Source organism: Tursiops truncatus, chromosome 19 (genome assembly GCF_011762595.2).
Source record: "Tursiops truncatus isolate mTurTru1 chromosome 19, mTurTru1.mat.Y, whole genome shotgun sequence".
NCBI lineage: Eukaryota > Metazoa > Chordata > Mammalia > Artiodactyla > Delphinidae > Tursiops > Tursiops truncatus.
The window spans coordinates 2,381,932-2,398,108 of NC_047052.1; positions in this window are offsets into that span (position 1 = coordinate 2,381,932).

Genomic DNA, 16,177 nt, shown 5'->3' on the forward strand with positions numbered 1-16,177 from the left:
CTATCAGGTGGGCAACTGCAAACACATCTGTTATGCCAGGGACCCTGCCATGTAGTGGCCACAGTGCCCAGAGAAGATAACCCTTTTGTTTATTGCAATTAACTTTTTTGTCATAGGTCCACTTTATGGTTCAATAAACATTTACTTAACAATCTGTTTCCCTTTTTAGAATGTTGAGGGCTTTAGGACATTATATGAAGAGAAAGTTTTATGAAGAGAATTGCTCAAGGGACTCTGATCTCACTATACCTTCCTTTCCCCAGAAAGGTCCCAGGGCCGCCCGAAGTTCATCGTCAGACCTTGGGGGTACTGTCCTAGGGTTCAATTTACATTTTTAGCTGGTGATGCTTTTTCTCTCTCACAAAAGGAATTTTGAAATGAAAGCTTCTCCGGCTGACACAGATGGCAGTTAGAAACGTGTTAAGCTTCAAGTCACAAATAGTCCATCTTGAAGTGGCTTAAACCAGCATGGGGTCATTCTTCTCACACGACAAGGATGTCTGGAGAAAGGCAGCTGCTGGCCTCAGTTTGTTTGCTCGACAAGGGCAAGCCAGCATCTCATATGGCTTGTGTCAGTGCCCTGGAGGTGCTGTGACAAATGACCACAAACTTGGCCACTTAAGACAACGCAAATGTATTCTCTCACAGTTCTGGAAGTCAGAAGTCCGACACGGGTCTCACCCGGGTCTCTAAAGTCAAGGTGTCACAGGGCTGTGTTCCTCCAGGAACTCAAGGGGAAAACCCACTTCCTGGCCTTTTCCTGCATCTTCCAAGCCAGCAATGCTGCATCTCTGCCCTTCTTTCTTCATCACAGCTCTTCTCTGATCCCCTTTTCTACCTCCATCTTCCACCTTTAAGGACCCAGTGATTATATTGGGCTCACCTGGGGAATCCAGGATGATCTCCCCATTTCAAGGTCAGTTGATTAGCAACCTCAATTCCCCTTTGCCATATTACTTAACATTCTGACAGGTTCTGGGGATTAGGATGTGGGCACTTCTGGGAGGTGGGTGTCATTCTGTCTGCCACATTTCCATTACCTGTCCTGTTATGGTCTCAAGATGGCTGCTGCATCTCCAGATATCACGTCTGTATTCAAGGGGGGAGGGGAGGAGCAGGTTTCCAGGACTGCACCAGCTGGGTCTCTGCCCCTTTTTATCAGGAAAGCAAAAGCTTTCCCAGAAGTGTCCCGGACTCTTTTTGGCATCTAATGGGTCAGAACTGTGTCACTGGCTGTGTCTAGCTGCAAGAGAGGCTGGTAAGGTACACAGTTGGGGGAAGGTGGGCATCAAAGACTCTGGGAAGCACACTTGCAGTGTCTGCCACAGCCCCCTTCCCACGCTCCTGAGTTTATTTCAGCAGATCTTCCCAGGGAGGGCACCAGGAGGGAGGAAGTGGTGGCTTTCAGGGCATGGCTTTAAAGCTTTCTAGCGGGATGTGGTTGACAGGAACTCTGGGAGCTCTAAAAAGAGACTTAAAATCTCCCCCTCTGGAATTGTGGGGGAGGCTCTGGGCTTTGGAGTTGGCTTTCCTGGGTTCCAGAACCTCCTTGACTTGGGAACAAGAGAGGATGTGCACCACACGGGGCTCCTGGCAATGCTCAGAGCTCGAGTGCCCCAGGGGCACGTGCGGGCAGGTCTGAGTGGCAGGTCCTCTCTGGCATCAGTGAGGCAGAGGGAGGTGTGTCTCCCCCTCTCTCTGTGCCCTGGGCTTTCGTTTCACGGGGTGGGGGGGTCAGCTCTGTCCTGACCAAAGGACTCACTGCACTTTGAACAGAGTGGTCCCACTAGGGTCCTGAGGGCATCCCCACCGCCTCCATTCTGCCTGGAGAGCCAGGACAGGTTCTGGGTTCCTAGCTGGTCTCCATGACGGACTCCTTATCATTGAATTCCCCCCAAAATACACTGGCTCTGCACCAACTCATTCAGCCCACCTGGAGTGAAGGAAACAGACCTCATGGGTAGCATGGGTCCCTCTAGAGGTGGGAGCCTGACCCCCACATGCCCCAAGCAGCATGGTGCCACCTCCTGCCCATTCTGGAAACCACGTGCTCAAAGTGACCCAGGAAACTTTCGCTTTCGAACTGTCCATTGACTGGTTGCCGTGCTGGCATCCTTTGGGGACACAGAGAGAGACAGGTGAGGTTCCTGCCCTTGAGAGGGAAAGGAATTCCCAGAGGGGGAGAGAGAGGTCCCGAGGGCTGGGTCCCTGCACTGTGCAGGCACAGTACTCCCCTGATCACCACTGGGTGACGCTGCGCAGATGACTTGACCTCTCAGAATGTCAATGGCCCGACTGTTGGGGGTGCTAATAACAGCACCACCCTCCCAGGGCATCGTATGGAAAGTGGGCTGGAAGCAGTAGCTTTCATTCTTGCGGTTATTGTCATTTTTGATGTGTGCAAACAGATGCTCAGCGTTTGGATTAAACTGAGCCTAAAGGCATGACCCACGGATGAGAAGGGAACTGGAGTCCTGGAGCCGCCACTTGTGTTGTTGGCTGGTACTGATCAGGCTCTCAGAACAGTGGTGAGCTCCAAGATGGGCGGGCACGGCCTCGGGCCCCACCACGTCACTTCCCCCACGTCCACATGGGCCTCCGCGCTGGGCCAAGGGGCTCGTGCCAAAGCCCAGCTCCTGGGACTGGGACTGGCCGAGGGCTGGACCTGGTGATACAGGAAAGTGCCGAGCGCACAGTGGGTCCTCCAGAAGCATACTACGGATTGCAGCAAAACCCCGAGGAGGGACGGAGGTAGTTCCCACCTGCAGCCCCATTTTGCAGGTGGGGAAACTGAGGAGCAGAGAGGCAAAGCCACTTGTTCAGGGCCCCACAACCAGCGAGACGTAGGGTGGGCTTGAAGGTCAGTCTGAGGAGTGACTTCAGGGATGAGCGAAGGGTGAAGGGTGAGAGGTGCAGGGTGGGGAGTGCGGGGTGCAGAGCTTCGTGCAGTGTTGGCCTCGGGCATCTTTCTCACGTTCCTCCAAGCTCCCTGCCAGCTCTTTTGTCCCCAGGGGGAGGCTGGGCAGTGAGAACCTGGGAATTCTCTTATCTCTGCCGAGCAGGATGCGTCCTGTATTGTGTCCCCCCCTCGAGGTTCCCAAGCACCGTGATGAGCTTGCAGATTTTGGCGGGTGATTGCTCTGGGGGGGCTGTGCTTTGTTTGCCAGGCCCTCTCGCAAGGCTGGCTCCCTGTCCCTGGCCTTTTCAGCTCCTCTGCAGGCCCTCCCCTGCAGAGCGCTGTGGAATGGCAGGGGTGAGTTCCTGCCTGCGGCCATTTCCGCCCATTCTTTCTGTAGGGGCAGTGGGTGGGTTCCCTGCTGGGAGGCTGGGGGGTCGCAGTGCCCCGCATGGCCCTCGGGGGCGCTGTGCAGGCGGGTGAGGGCAGGGGAGGCCTGCCTGCCTGGCCCAGGCTAGGTTTCCGTCCTCCCCCCTCCCCATCAGTACCAGCATCTGAAAGATGTGTCGAGCCATGGAATGTGCATGGAAACAGGTAATTAATCTAGTTGTATGATGGAGAGGGGGCAGCGATGGTTGTCTGAAAATGCAGATTCTCAGGCCCCGGCTTCAGAGTCAGACTCACGAGAAGTGGCCTGGGACCCAGGATTCATAGTTTACACCAGACCCCCAGGTAATTCTTCTGACCTGGAACATTTGGGAGAAGCCTGGCCTGGCAGCTTGGGCAGGCTCTGGGGTCAGACAGGTGAGAGTCATCTTCACTGCTACCCCTCCTGGTCATTCTGAGTCTTGGAGCCTCTCGGAACCTCAGTCTCCTCCTCTGCTGACTGGGGATGATCTCATCTCTCTTACGGGGTAGTCGGGAGACATCCTAGGGTGCCCTGCACACAGCAAGCACAGACAGTGTGTTCAGGAAAGGATGAATTCTTATTGCCCATGATGGTATTCAGTGATATAACCTTCCTGGCAAAGCTTCTGATAATCATAACCTCAGGGCAGACCACACTGAACTCCCAGGGCTGGAGTCAAAAGCAGAGACTGTGAGTATTTTGAGCACCTTCTTAGGCCTCATTTTAGGAACCAGGGCTCTTTGCATTGGAAATTTCCAAATGTTGACAGTAATACAAGGGACTCAAGTCCTTGCTGTCCCCTGGGGCACAGGAGCCCTGAATTGGGAAACACGGAGTGACCCTGGGATTCTCAGAGCTGAGGCGTCGGAGCCAGAGGGGGATTGACCCTCCTTAGGACACATCAAGTTAAAGAAGAGACCAGGAAAATGCTCGTGTTTTCCACGAGGAAACTTTACAACAGTGAGGATGAAATCCTGCAAGACCCGTCAGAGGCACTCCTGTCAGATGAGGTGGGGTGGGGGGCAATGAGCCCCTCCTGGAAATGTGGGCAGCGGCAGAGGTAGTGCCCTCGTTCCAGTGCTCCCTCCCCGCTGCGTCCCTCCTGTGCCCGGTTCCCTCCTGCGGGAGGTGCGGTAGTACATCCTTAGGGCACCAGTCCTCGGAGGGGTAAGCGCAGTTAGATGCTGAAGCGCTCAGGCGGCACCAGAGTTGGTGACAGTGTTGGTGGTGGTGGTCTCTCTTTTCCGTGGATGGGAACGCTGGAGCGGCCAGGAGGGATTCCTCACTTGCACAAGGGCCTGGTGATGAGTGGTGGGTCTGGGATTTGAATTTGGGCCTCTGAGAGCTCTGTACTGCCGGTCCCTTTTGTGGAAAGACAGGCATGGAGACAGCGGAAGAGGCCGGAGCAGGCAGCCTGATTGTCTGGCAGAATCAGTGGGTTCTTGGGTGACTAGGGGCTTGGACAGGTTCACTCCCTGTCTGTTCGAGTCCTACGGTCTTTTCTGAAAGCATGACGGGGAACGCAGTGGGGTCCTCAGAGTTTTGGGTCCTTGTCTTTTATGAACTTTTTGCTTTGTTGTCGGGAATCTCCCAGTACTGTCTCATCCCAGGGTTTCTGTTGACCCAAAGCAGGAAGCTGCAGGCACAGAACTGGTTTCACGTTTATTGGCTTATGTTTTTCCAAAGCAGGGGTGCAATAAAACGTGAAATATGGTGGCTGACCAAATGGTCTCGTGCTGTCTTCTGAGACTTTTTTTTTCTTGGAAAGGACCAGACATACACGCACATACACATGTTCAGTCACATGCACACACTTGGACACATAACACACACCACACGCACCCTTATCACACACACACCCACTCACATACACACCTATGCATACCAGCACACATGCACACATGTGCGCACACACGTGCAGACACACCCTGGATGGTGAGGTGGGTCCACCATTGATCTGTTCAGGAGCGCTTGGCTGGGCTGCAGCGGTTCTAGGACAGATCACCAAGTACCTAATACTGGTGGCTTCTGAGTCCTAGCATTTTTGCCAGGAACCCCCCCACCCCCGCCCCAGCTCACGCTGGAATAAATTTGTGACCTGCCAGGTGATGTCACCACTGGAACGAACCAGTTGCATAATTTAAGGCCCGGTTCCTCAAGATTTTCTATCACAGAATCTTGAACAGAGTAGGCTCCCCTTCCCAAGAGTGTGGACCGAGAGCAAAACCTGCACAGGCATGACCTCTTGGGCATCTCCTCACATTAAGTCACATCATCTTTACTTTGCATTCCGTGCTATTTGAAGAGGTATTTAAAAAAGCCATTGTGTCCCTCCCATTATTTTAGCAAAAATGATGATTTTTCCATGCATCACATTTATCTTGGGTCTTCTCATGGTCTCTTTGTTTGAAAAGCCAGATTGACCTTAAGGTGGTAACCTGAAATGCAATCCCCTCTTCCTAAATGTCAGTCATTCACATCTTACTAAGAATGGTGACACAATCTTAAGAGTAGGTTTTCAATGACAACTTGAGATAGGACCATTAAAACCGAGGATGCCTGTGAGGGGAATACTGATTCCCTGTAAAGAGTCAAACATAACGAGGGAGTCAGAACAAACACGTTTTGCATTTCCCTGCCGGGTCTCAGCCTCCCCTCGTTCTCTGTCTGAGGTCTGCGAGAAGCAAACCTGGCAAAGATCATGGACAAGATTCTCCCACAGAAACTTGTCTCCGCGGCCAAGAGCTCAAGTGCCTGGTCCCTCTCCCATCGCCCTCTGCGCCAACCCATCATGGAGAAGGCTTCTGATTTGCTCTTTTCTTTGTATCTACCCATTTTCTCCGGCTTGGCAGGGCCCTGAGAATATCAGCATGCGGGCTCTTCTTGGACTGTTCGGCATTTTCCAAACCTTTGCAAAAACTCTTAAACTTTGTTTAAAATATATAACGTGTTGTCATACAGGCGTCACAGTAAAACTTTAGCTATTATTTGTTTACCCAAATGCGATCATAGTTGTATGCACTCATGACGTCTGCTTCCTTACCCGGGTTCAAATCCCGTTCCTGCCACTCCCTAGCTGTGTGACCTTGGGCAGGTTACTTACCCTCTCTGTAGTTCTCTCTTCTACAAAGGGAGAATAACAACAGCATCCAGGTCGTCTGAGGGTTAGTTTAGTCACTATGTGTGAAGTCCTGGCTTTGGTGCCTGGTGTAGGCATGTTAGCTCTGTCACTCTCTGAGGCATGTGCCCCATTCTGGGAAAGAATAATTTGACTTTTCAGAATGGCCAGTGGAATGTGATTCTTTTCAGCGCAAGATCACTGAAAGCTTCACTGTGGAGTTACTCCGGCTCGAGGATATTCAAAGGGGATGAATTGCTGGAGGTCACGTGCAGCTTTGTGGCAGCAGGTGATTCCCATGTTTGGGTTCCCGCCTGTCGGTACCTATGGGAGTGGCAGTGTTAGAAGCAGTTCCTCCCTGGTGGGCTGCCTGGGGCTTTGGAGGAAGCGGTCAGGCTTGAGCCCCTGGTTTGCCAGAATTCAGCTCTTGGAACAGCTTGCCTGGGAGCTGCCTGGCCCCCAAGTGTGCTCTTGGGTCTCGGGTCTCTGATCTCCCCAGGCAGGCCTCCAGGGGAGCTGTGCACAGGCGGCCCTCCGTTTGTGGTGGAACGCATGCCATTTGTCAGTGGCGTGGGGTGACTCTCTGGGCACCCCTTGAAGAGGGCTTGCAGAGTTCAAGGCTGGTCGCCTGGGCGCTCATTATCTGATCTAATTGTGGGCTCGGGCTTCACAACCGGGGGCTGCGCAGGTGGGGCACAAGCTGCCAAGGTCACGCCTAGAAGCTTATTAAAGCGCTGGTGCGAGCGGCGAGGCCATCTGGATGCCATTTGACAGCCTCAGTGTAATTACACCATTTGGTGCAGGAATGAGTGCGAGCTGTGGCTTCGACTGTGGCAGGGACCACTGCTGTGGGACTGGGGTGCTTTGGGGCCATCCCGTCCTGCCATCTCGTGGTCCTCAGGCCTACTATGGCTTCTAGGTTTTCCGTGAGCTCTTGGGGTGGACGGCGGAGTTGGCAGTAACGGTGGGCAGCCTTCTCCCCTTACCCAGCCCTGCAGCCTCCGTAACCAGGAACACCTGCCTTCTCAGCGCTCTGTGTCCAGGGAGGGGAGTGGGGGCAGCTTCCAGCGCATTCCACCCGAGCAATATGGAAGTGTTTAAGCAGGGTTTGCACCAGGCAGGGTAGCTGAGATCTGAACCTTTAAATTATAGCCATTCCCGGACTGAGGAAAAGTAAATAAACAGTTCACAGCTGCAGCCAACTCAGCACAGGACCGGCTATCTCTTCTGATTGCCGGACAAGTAATTAAGTGGGAAATGTGAGCCCTCAACGTCAGGGTGAGATGATAAAGGTCTGGGGGCAGTAAATCCCCCCAACTCCAGAGACCTTTGGATTAACCCTCGAAGGGCTGGCAGGGGTGAAACCCAGATCGGGAACCTAGGCTCAGAGATTGTCAAACGCTCACTAGCTAAGTGAAAACCACCCACCTCGCTGTGTCCTGCTTTGGGGACATAAGTGTGAGATTCTGGATTCTCAGCCATATGCCCAAGGAAGCACCTCAAAACAGGTTCTGTCTGCAGTTACTGATTGTTCTGGGCTGAATTGAATCCTGCACAAAGTTCATGTACTGGAGCCCTAGACCCCAGGACTTCAGAATGTGACTGTATTTGGAGACTGGGCCTCTACAGAGGTAATAAGTTAAAATAAGCTCTAATCCACTATGACTGGTGTCCTCATAAGAAGAGGGGGTCGGGACACGAACACACAGAGGGACGACCACGTGAGGACACAGGGAGAAGACGGCCGCCTATACGCCAGAGAGAGAGGCCTCAGGAGAAACCAACCTTGCCGACTCCTTGATCGCAGACTTCCAGCCTCCAAACTGTGAGAAAATAAATCTTTTTAGTAAGCCCCCAGTCTGTGGTACTTTATTATGGCCGCCCAAGCAGACTCGAACACTGATCTTTGCCTGGGTGCTGAGAGCTGGTGTGCTTTGTGATAAGAGCCGACAGTCTGTGCAGGCCCTGTGAGGTGTGTGCTCACCAGAGCAATGGCATTCCCATTCCACAGATGTGGAGGCTGAGGCCTAAGAGGCTAAGCAAATAGCCCACAGTCGCATAGGATGTGTGGAGAGAGCCTCCTTCTGAGAGTTGAGGTTCTCAAACCTGGCCGCGCATTGGAATCACCTGGGAAGTCTTAAAAAGTACTGGTTCCTGGGCCCCACCCCAAACCAAGCAGACTAGAACCAGGGTAGCAGTTTTCAAGTTGCCTCAGGTGACTTTCACGTATAGCCAGGGTTCAGAACCACTGCTTTATACCTAATTCCTCTTGTTGGAATTCTTTTTAAAAATGTGCTGGCTTAGCAGGAGCTAGTGACCTATGTGTCACCTCCCACATTTCCAACGTGGTCCTCACATCATGGTCAATTAGCTTGTACCAGCGTAAGCTCTGGAGCCCAAATGCCTGGGTTTGAATCTAGGCTCCACCGTTAAGTCGCTGTATTACTTCAGGCAAGTCACTTGGCTTCTCTGGGTCTTAGTTTTCTCATCTGTATGATGCAAATAAGAGTACCTACCTCTAAGGTTGCTGTTAATCAAGTTAATGTTTGTAGAGTCCTTAGAACGATGCCTAGCACATGGAGAGTGCTAGAAAAACGTTTGTTAGAAATAAATTAACTTTCTCCTATCTTTACCCCTGGGTAGTACGATGTTGAGGGGTGCGGGTAGGGGTGGGACACAGAAGCCAAGTCTGAGCTCTGTATTTCCCCCAGGGCACGGAGGGGGCCTCGGGAAATGTTATCGGGAGGGGACGGGGCGTTCACCACGGCCGCCTTCACCACGCACACGTGGCCCCATGAGAGGTATGGTGACAGCCGACTCCTGTTCTCCTGTAAAAGATGACACCCAGGATCCGGAAGTCTTAGAAGGACGCACACATGGAAATGTGTGATGTTGCTGAAACGTAGTTTTCTCCGTCAAGAATGAGGTGCGCTACAGACAGCAAGGCGCCAGGTTGGCACTGGCCCAGCGTGAGAGCTGCAGGGGTTGTGGGCGATCCTCGTGTCTCCTTGTTTTCTGTGTGTTCCCGGTTCTTGTCCAGCACTGGATGTGTATCCATTTTGTAACAAGACAGAGTAGTAGTTGTTTTAAAGAGCGGTGTAAAAACTGGCTGAGTTACTCCAGGCAGATTCTTCCCTGGGGCATGGTTTGGCATTTCCTGGACATCCTCGTGGCCAGCAGGGCTGGATGCCCCTCGTTCCTCGCTGGCAGAGCACGTGACTGCCCGTTTGCTGGTCTGTGGCCCAGAGTTGGGGGGTGGGGCGGTTGTGTGTCACCCAGCTGTGTGTCTCTGGGAGCCATTGCAGGGGGCCAGGCCACACGGCCACACTCCAGGGGCAGTGGTTTTGTGGAAGCATGGATCCGGATCTGGACTTCTGGGGGTACCTGCTGCCGAAGGAGTTAGGGTCAGGGTGGGAGAAGCTCCCAGAAGAGGCCTGGGGACAAGGACAGGAGCGGGTCTGGGCCCTTCCCCACTGGGTGTGTGCTCCTCAGCAGGGGTGTCTGGGTAGAAAGGACACTGCCTGAGCCCCTGCTGTGTGGTGCCAGGCCCCTGGGGTTCCTCCCAGCCTGCCACTTAGCTGGGAAGTTTCTCTGCCTTGGTGTTCTCAGCTGTAAAATGGGGGTGATAACATGAGCTAATTTAAGGGCTACCGGGAGGATCAAACAAATCAAAGGGGTAACAGCACCTGCTACTTGGAACGAGGCTCTCCTTAGGATCGTAACTGTGTTTCCTGTAACAACTCTGAGCGGCGTCCGTTTGCAGGGGAGGACCCAGGGCTCAGGAAGGCACGTTGATTTATTCAGTCCTTCAGCCAATAGTTACAGCCCTGGACTGGGCACTAGTGCCTAAGGAGAAGCAAACCAAGATTCACGTCCTTGGAAAGTTCTCCACCTCCTGAAGGAAGCAGCCATCAGTCAAATGATCACCCAGAGGGATAATCGCAGAATACGGAAGGCGCTGGGGCAGCAAGACCAGGATGAGGAGAACACAGGGCAGGAGACTGACGGGGACCAGTGATGTCTGAGTGGGATCTGGGGGAGGAGTTCACTAGACAAAAGGAGAGGAACAGTGTTCCAGGCAGAGGGAACAGCCTATGCAAAGAGCTCATCCTGTCCAGAGAATTAAAAGGAGGTGGCGGTAGGGCAGCTGGGGTGCAGAGAGGGAGGTAGCCACTGCTGATTCCCCCCAACCATCGACCCCTACGATCCCCCATAGTAATTTATGAAGAGTCTGTATGAAAGCATGTGACGAGCCCTGGCCAGTGTGATTTAAGAAGGGCTACGTGCAATCTCTGGCGTGTGTCCCTACCAGGAGGGGCCATCTCCTCGTCCCCCTCTGTGTCCTCCCAGTGGCTCGATGCAGACACTGTGGTGCATCATCACAGCCCACATGGATGAACCCCATGCTTTACGGCAGAGAGGAAACCCTGCTGGTTTCAGAGAGCAGAACTCAGGCCTTTGTGGGAGAAAAACAAATTCTACAAACAGCTCATCTCGGACACTGGTATTCCGGTTTCTGTTTAGTGCAGCCGAAGCCAGCTTGTAACACAGTGCAGGCTTTCATGGAGGGGCAGCAGGCAACGGCCGGGGTCCCACTGTCCCCGCTCTCTGGCGTGGTTTTGGGAATTACTCCTGGCCACTCAGCCTTTCTTCCTGCTCCCCGGGACTGCAGATAATGTCGGCCGTGCAACATCCTCTTAAGTTGCTTTTTTACTTAACTCAGCCCAGGGAGCTTCAGTTATGTGGGAATAATACTCCTGTCTGGCGCAGGCCTCCAGGTCGGGATGCAAACTTTGCTATTTCTCCTAAGAGCCCCGGGAAGCCGATGAGAGGTTGGAGGACTGACCCACGGGCAGTAAACGGCAGGGCTGGGGCTTGGAGGCAAGTGCGCGGCCCTTATCCTCTCAGAGTTCCCGTCCGTACTGCGGAGTGGTGTGGGTCTGAGGAGGGGCTCAGGGCCAACCTGCAGACACTCCACTCACTTCTGCCGTCTTACTGACCGTCTGGCCAGCAGCTGCGGGGGGTGGGGGGAATTTGCACCCGTGAGAGCAGGAGGCTGGCGTCCCGCACGCAGATGGCAGGAGCTCTCCATCATCCCTCCCCGAATACTGGCTTATCTCAGATAAATCGCCTGTGCCAGTTTCAGTCGGCATTTCTGTCACTTGCCACTGTGGTATCTGAATGGGAATGCTGGTGCCCAGTGTTCATCGTCTGCACGTTTCCTCAGCTGGAGGCTGTTATGATTTTCTCAGAGCTTTCGCTTCTCTGGACTGGCCTTCCTGAGCTCCTTTGCCCTTGCTTTTGGCCCCATCTGCTTCTGCATGAGACCTGTTTTCTTGGGGCTCTTGGTTATGTTTCTGATGTTTCCCCGAAATGGACACGATGGAATCAGGTTGCTTCTCATTCCGAAGGAGGGACTCAGGCCATCGCCGGGGTCCCAGAGGCTGTGTGCTCCCTGTTTCCTTACTCTTGTGAGGCCAACCCCTTCCAGTGGCAGAGGCTCCTGGGTGCAGTGGCATGGGGCCACGGGACGTGACCTCATTGAGCACACCTTCAGGGAAGATCAGTGGAAGGGAGGTCAAACGAGAGGGGGCCCCAGAGAATGCCCCCCACCCTTGCAGAGCTGCGGGTCTCCTACCACCACCCATTGACCTTGGCCTCCTGCCCACCAGTGCCTCCACTGGGGCCTTACTTAGAATATGTCTTCCGGGACAATAACCCGATTCCTCCCAGCAACACTGAGCTGGTCTGAGACCCCCTCCCAGGCTCTCCTGGGTCCTCCTCCCCACTCAGGGGAAGAAGATGTGGGGAGAGGAACACGGGTTCTGGGTTTAAAGAAGTTTGCATTTGGTCCTCGGGTCTGCTTCTTGCTAGCCGGGTGGGTCTAGGACGTTGCTTACTACCCATGCATCCCATTTTCCATGTTTGCAGAATTAGTCCCCAAACCTGGGGTTGTTTTGAGGATTTCCTGAGATTTCGGCTGCAAGGAGGTCAGTGGGTGAGAAGGGTCAGCGATGGGGCTGCTGGAACCTGGGAGGGTGAGGTGTGGGCAGTGCTGGCTGCATAATGTGGGGGTCCCAGTGCAAGATGAAAACGGGGTCCCTGGTCAAAAATGATGAGGAATTTCAAGTCAGCTACAGCAGAGCACTGAACCAAGGGTGGGACCTTCTGGGCATGGGCCCCGTGCTACACTTGCTGGAGTCCCTGGAGGGCCCAGGAAGTGGCAGGAAGCTGCAGGCACCGAGAGGTCAGTGGCTGATGATAATGGATTGTTTGCCCATTGCCGGGGCCTTTGCGTCTCAGACCAGGATCCTGACCACAGCAGCATCCAGAGACGTTTCTCTTTAACTGTGGAGATCCACCCCGTGCCCGTGAGCCTCTCGGTGGGGGAAGGGGCACAGCTTCTGGATGGTCCCCCGTTGAATCCAGTCCAAGGACTGGCCCGAGGGTCACAGCCCCTTGTAACCGGAAGAAGCTGACTTCTGGTTCTGGGTTACAGAGCGGGCGGCCCCGCCCAGCACGGTGACATCATGCCAGGGAGTCCCTTGACGTCACTGTAATGGCAGCCTTTGTGGGGTGGGGGTGAGGCTGTAAAGCCATCAGCGTGGATGTCACCCCTTGGCCCCGTTTCTCCCATCCCCATCATCTCTCCTGAGCAGGCCTGGGCCTCCAGGACCCGGGGCCCCACAGTGAGCGTGCTTGTGCTGCGGGCAAGCTGGGCACCACGGCCACGGCTGCACCTTGCCGTTCAGTGCCAATGGTGCTTCCAGGTTAAGTCTTGTTCGGGTAATAAACGGGATGAAAAAACAGTATTTCACTGTATTTTTTCCTGGGGTGTCATGACAGATTGAGGGCCTATGGCTCGAGGCAAGCTGGCTGATTCCAGCTCCCGTGACCCTGAGGCAGGGGAGCAAATGGGCATGTCGCAGACTTCCCCTGCCTTGGCCAGGCCTGACTCCAGGCCCCCTGACCTCCATCTCTCTGACCATCCTGCTAGTGGCGCTTGTGGGAATGTTGAGCCTGGCAGAGCCCAGGCCCGTTCCTCTTGCCCTGAGAGCTCGTTGGGCCTCATGGGTCCCCGGGGAGCACGTCTTCTGAATGGGCAGGCTGCCTAGCCCCTGGCTGGCTGAGCTGCGTGGGGAAGAGCTGGCCTGCGTCTCCCAGGAAAGGAAAGAGCCCTGAGGGTGGGTGTCTTGGTGCCTGGCACCTCCCTGGTCCACCAGAAAAATGGCTGCTGCTTCTATGCCATCTGAGTGGCAATGAAACAAAATGGTCATTATACCCACATCCACTCTCCACACTCTCACTGTTCAAACTCAGAAACTAATTGATTCAGGTAACAGGGGGCACTTGTAACTATAATAAATATGACACCAGTGCTCACTCCTGGAGGCCTCATTCTGTATATAATATATAACGTGTACATTTTCTGAGCAAGTTTTCCTAGCAGCTCCATGTAATAATAGTACTAGAGAACACACCATGCTTACTACGTGCCTGTTCCAATAACCTAATATAGAGTGAGTCTTTAAACCCTAACAACAACCCTATGAAGTAGGTACTTCAGTCATCCCTATTTTGCATATGAGGAAATGAGGTTCAGAGGGGTTGAGTGACTTGCCCAAGGTCACACAGCTGGTTAGTGTCCAGAGCTAGAGTTTTACTCGGTCAGTCTCCCTCAGAGTTCATGCTTTTAACCACTAACGTTTACCACATCCAGGGCATTCAAGCAATATTTGGGGCAAGAACATGCTGTGGATTTTATCACGAGAGGCTGGTGCTCCAATGGGAAAGGAGCAGATTCTCCAGGCGGTTTCCTGGGGCCACCAGATGAGATGGTAAAACCACAGAGCCCTACCTCTAGGTTTAAGGGAAAGCAAGTAAATTAATAGATAAAAAACAACACCCTAGCGTGACCATTAGATGACATTTATGGATTTGTATTCTACTACTTAATGTATCTGATGCTTGTCCAGCACTGCTCTGTGTTGGGTGCTGTGCTTTGTGGTGCCTGTTTCACGGGAGGTGAGCTCACCTGTGCAACGCTGGTCAGTAGATGCCTTTGGTGGGTTCAGGAGTCAAACCCAGGAGGTCTCTGAGCCCCCAGCGCAGAGGGTCTGCCAGCCTGGAGACGGGCTCCCTTGTGAGCAGGAAGGGGGCCACCTGCCGCCTGTGCGGTGTGGTTCGTCGGCTTGGATGGGAGGGCGCCGGGCAGACCCCTGCCCAGAAGGCTCTTCCCCAGTGCCAGCCAGACCTTTCTCCTCAATGGAGAGGTGAGATGTAGACCCTCCCCACCTGTCACAGAGGCAGAGAGAGCCCATCCAGTCTGTTCTTTCACACCTTAGCAGAGACCGCCCCTGCTCTTCTTCCTGGGACACCGCAGCCTCCACAGCCCAGCCTCCCTTGGGATTGGCTGTGGCCATTGGCTGGCTTGCGGCCACAAGTGATGCGCTGAAGAGGCCCCAAGACGCAGAGGAGAGCAGAGCCAGGACGGAACCGCCCTGGGGCCCAGTGACCGGGGAGCAGAGCTCGCCTCTGGCCACACTGGGCTAGGATGTGAGCACGGAAGTGGGTTCGTTGAGTTAAGACTTGGAGCTGGTACAGTGCTTAGCTTGTGCTGGGGAGGACAGTGCCCACAGCCTGGGCCAACACAAGGAGGATCTCAAGACCCTTCCCAGCTGGAGAGTCTGTGTAGTTCATGTTTGTGGATGCTCAGCTGAAAATCAAGAAGAGGGAGGAGGTGTTACCCTCCAGCCACGTCTCAACCCTCCCTCCTCCAGCTCGTTCTCTGACTTCAGGGGCCTCCTCTTAGTGCCCTGGCCAGACGGACTGCTCTCTCCTGCCTGTCTTTGCACAGGCTGTTCCATCTGCTTGGCACACCCTTCCGCCACACCCACCCCGCCTCTAGTGTTCATCCTTTGGATCCCCTCTGAATGCCCCTTCCTCAGAGAAGACTCCCGTGACCCGCAGGATGGGGTCTGGTCACCTGTTTTATGTCCCACTATACTGGGCACACTTTGCTTTCATAGCACTGGACATATTTGTGATTTGTAAGCTCCCGGAAGGCAAGGAAGGACCGTGGCTGCCCTACTGGTGAATCACTTGCCTGTTAACATGTGGGTACTTTATATTTGTTCACTCGTTAATAAATCAATGAATAGGCCTAAGAATGTCCCCCAGTTTGTGCCTGGAGTAGAGCCTGTGGTGTTCTTGTGTCTATAGCTCTTTTAATTATTGTATATAATAATATATAATAATTATATTAATATAATTTAAATTATTTAGGTAATGTAATAATTTAATTATATCCCACTGAACTCTGTCCTGGAGCAGTGCAGTCACACAAGGAATCACTGCCGTATCAGTTATCTGTTGCTGTGTAACATATTAGCCCAAGACTTAGGAGTGCAGTGTCCCAGGCCATACAACAGATCCCAGCACCAGAATCTGTTATTGTCATTTCTACACCCAACGCTGTGGGCACTTCTCTAAATATAAAACAAAGAGGAATATCACATTTTCTCAAATCCCAAAAACACATGTCCGTTTTCGCTCATGTCAGAGTGTTTCTCTAATCAGCGTGCATCTTGTCGCTGATGGTTCCATATATTCTAGGGTCTCTTTTCTCCCTTAAAGACCCTTAGTAAGTTGTTGGTGTGTCCCAATCCATGTGGCCTTAGGCTGCAAGGAGTATAGTACTCATGAGAACTGCTCCTCACCGATAGCTCTCTCTGTTGCTGTTTCACTATCCGTG